A 3,467-nucleotide genomic window follows, 5' to 3' on the forward strand; every position below is an offset into this window, starting at 1 on the left:
TGCGTCATGATTTTCATACATTATTTTCACCATCCAACGCACGTACGAGTGTTTTTCTAATACTGAGTGTGACGTCACCATTTCGTCAAATGGGACATCGTTTCTGGCCGTGAAAGCAGCTTCGGTTGCGATTTGCTGTTTTTCCTATTTAAAAATACTTCTAATTGGAATTTCGAAAAACGGTTTTTTGTGTTGGCGTCAGGACGTGCCGAGGAATGTAATTCAACCAAAAACACAAAATGATGAAAAAACCACCGGAGTTGCCCTTTAACACATATACTGCTGCCATGCATCATCTTAGAATTTAACACAGTCCACGTCCTTGGCCATAGTGGTATCTTAAGTAATCGGCGCGTTCATGCGTAGCCCACGGATGAAACACCCGGGCTCTTGATGATACCCAGCCAAGGCCAACCCTACCCTTGAAAAAAAATCCTAATTCTCCAAATGGGGCACCTTTGGCACGACAGCAAGGCCCAGCAACATTGCTCTCTCTCCACCCCATACCTGCTCGCTTTTTCAAAAAATAATTTGCCTACCGGAATGGTACCATCGTCTCCTAACACAAGGTATCATTGTAACAATAGTTTAAAAATAGTGCGTGGTCAGGGAACGTATGGTTTGGTTTGGTTTTTAGGGGTTAACGGCCCGTAGCGACTTAGGCTATGCGAGACATCTTAGTGAAAGATTAGAAATTTTGATCACTTGGGGTTCTTTAACTAGCACTGACATTGCACAGAACACGGACGCCGCTCCGTTTCGCCTTATCGAAACGCAGCCGCAGCCGGCCGCACTACCTCAGATACGTGGCTTGAAGGGAGAGCGGGCAGGTTTTCTTCAAACTAAGTTTGCCTTGTGGCGTCGCCGAATATTGGAGGTAGCTGATAGCTTCATACCAAGGAGACTGATCGTGAAAGCCTAATGCGCCGTGTCGGAACCAAGGATTGAGCATAATTGTTTATTTGTAATTATTACATTGTTACGCATTTTTTAAATTAGCTTTTTTGAAGCAATAAAGTTTCGCGTGATTTAATCGTTTTTTCTCTCATTGATTACAATATGAGCGAAGGGCTGGTGACGATGTGATTGCATGCGGTATTGCATGCGGCTCAGCTGCACGGCGGTGCGCATGGCTGCCCGGCATTACAAGTCGCGAAAAACACTATAATAACTTTATTTGTTATGTCTGTTAAATAACGTTATTTGCTAACTAATACTGTTAATCTAACGTTAAATTGTAACATTTAATGTTATTTCTTAAACTCCAAACATTTACAAATTCACGATATAAATAAAAAGTACTGTTAGCAATAAACTCTTGTATGACAAACTTGGCAAGTAATATGTGTATGTTGAAAACATATATATGTCCCATGCAAAACTGAAAAGTGGCACTAAAAATAAACACAGCTGTAACATGGAAATACATATGACATGCACTTTGTGCGAATAAAAAAATTCATGCTCATTGCCCCCCCCCCCCAAAAAAAAAAGAAGAACAGTAAAAATCTCACCCAATAAACGCCACTCCTCGACATCAGGAAACGGACGCCCTAGCCGAGGTAACAGCTTGTTAAGCGCGGCCTTATTAGAAATCAGGCTTTTTTCAAACACAGCTGATATGCTATGCCACCTAGTCGGAGTGTCCCATTTAAGTGTGACTGTACAGGGTCACTGTTTTGACAGCATTCGTCAATTAGAGGATTTTTTTTTTATCACGCTCAAGCGCTTCGATTGTACGCACCAACGACAGTGTTGCCGCATTCTGTTCAGTGTTCGCGATCTCCTCCAGGTCGGAGGCTTGGTAGAGGACAATTTGGCAATGTCGCGGCAGCTGACAAGCAAACGGTTGAGTTCTAAAACACTACCAAATCCATCTTTGATAACCAAGTTATCTAAGCCATGAGGAATGCATGGATGGGGGCTCTGTCTCTACGAGGCTCGCTGCGCGCTTCATGTTTGGACCGGTGTTAGCGACTGCGCATATTTCCTTTGCCACCATGTCCAATTCCTCAAGGCATCGTTTCAAACTCGTTCATAATGGCAGCGCCTGTATGCCTCCCGGGCATATCTCTTCGAGCACAATATACGTTGGCTGATAATTTTTTTCTTGTTTTGCAAAACAATGTCTAAAACAGAGCTCTGCAAATCTGTTGAGTTTGCTGGCGTGCAATAACGCGAAGGTGGTTTAAGGATGATAATTAAACAAGGTAATTTTGAGTTAAATCATATGAAGTGAATTCTTACTTTATTTTCATATTTGCTCATTCGCGTCTTAAGTCTCCCACAATATATAAGCGAAAATTTCGTTGGAGCTATAGGCACACAATCGGTCCGCTCTTACTTCCGGTCTACATGCACAAATTGTGCGTATAGCCTAAATGTAAGAAAACACGCTATGCGCACAAATTTGTTTGCTTCACTAACGTAGGTGCCGGCCACTGTCGTCTGCTGCGAAGCACCATCCTCTTGAAAGACTTTACTGACGCATTGTGTTTTACCTTATAAAAATGCGCTTTGCATGTCTAGTGTCAGGTTAATGTACTCCTCATGACACATTAAAAAGTCACCCCCGAGCAGGTTATCCATTAGTTTTTGCATTAGGACCACATCAGAGAGTCAGTTGAGATAGTACATCGATCTCTCTTATGTCAGTAGCCATCAGATACTCCAGTGACATATTTCAATAATTATGCATTAGCACAGAATAGTTCATCATATAACCTTTACCCATGCTTATTACCCACTCTCACACACGCATGCACATTGTTAGGGGCTGCACTTCCATTAAGCGTAGTGAAGAATGCACCCCTTGCGGACAAAGCTATAATGAGCGCACCTTTTTTTCCTATATCTGCCATCAGATGCACGACTGCAAGGCCTGGATGGATTGGTACATTTTAGTTTTCAAAGTTCTAAGTAGTGTAAAAGGCTTCAATAGTTATTCTAGAAGAAATGCATGCATGCATGAAACCCCATGGCTTGCAGTCATGTTGCAGCTGACTTGTGCATGCAGTGCAAATATATCATGGTGCAACATTCAGAAAAACAAGTGAATTTTTATCTTTCATCCACGATTTGCAGAAATGAGTAAGCAGCTTTATTTTTCAAGCTTCTTGCAAAAGAAATGCATAGATCCATTGCCAACTAAAATATGGTTAAGCATCCAAGGGAGGGATAAACGACACTGAATACACGTACACATATATCCCCAAAAAGTAGATGGGAAGAGATACCAGTGATAAATGGAACTATATATTTTCCTAATAAATGCTCACTCAACTATTTTTGTCTTCTTAAGTAAGTGCTCATTTGTATTTACTGAGAGTATTACTGAAAAGCTAAATAGCAGAATCAGTGTAAACATACAAGAAACCTTCCATGCATGTAGCCGTAATTTTGAAACAAGTGAAGAGTAAGCATAAAGATGAAACAAATGATATTAAAAACCGTATGAAATTACACAT

Source organism: Amblyomma maculatum, chromosome 5 (assembly GCF_055883805.1).
Source record: "Amblyomma maculatum isolate TAMU_Amacu chromosome 5, ASM5588380v1, whole genome shotgun sequence".
NCBI classification, from domain to species: Eukaryota; Metazoa; Arthropoda; class Arachnida; order Ixodida; family Ixodidae; genus Amblyomma; species Amblyomma maculatum.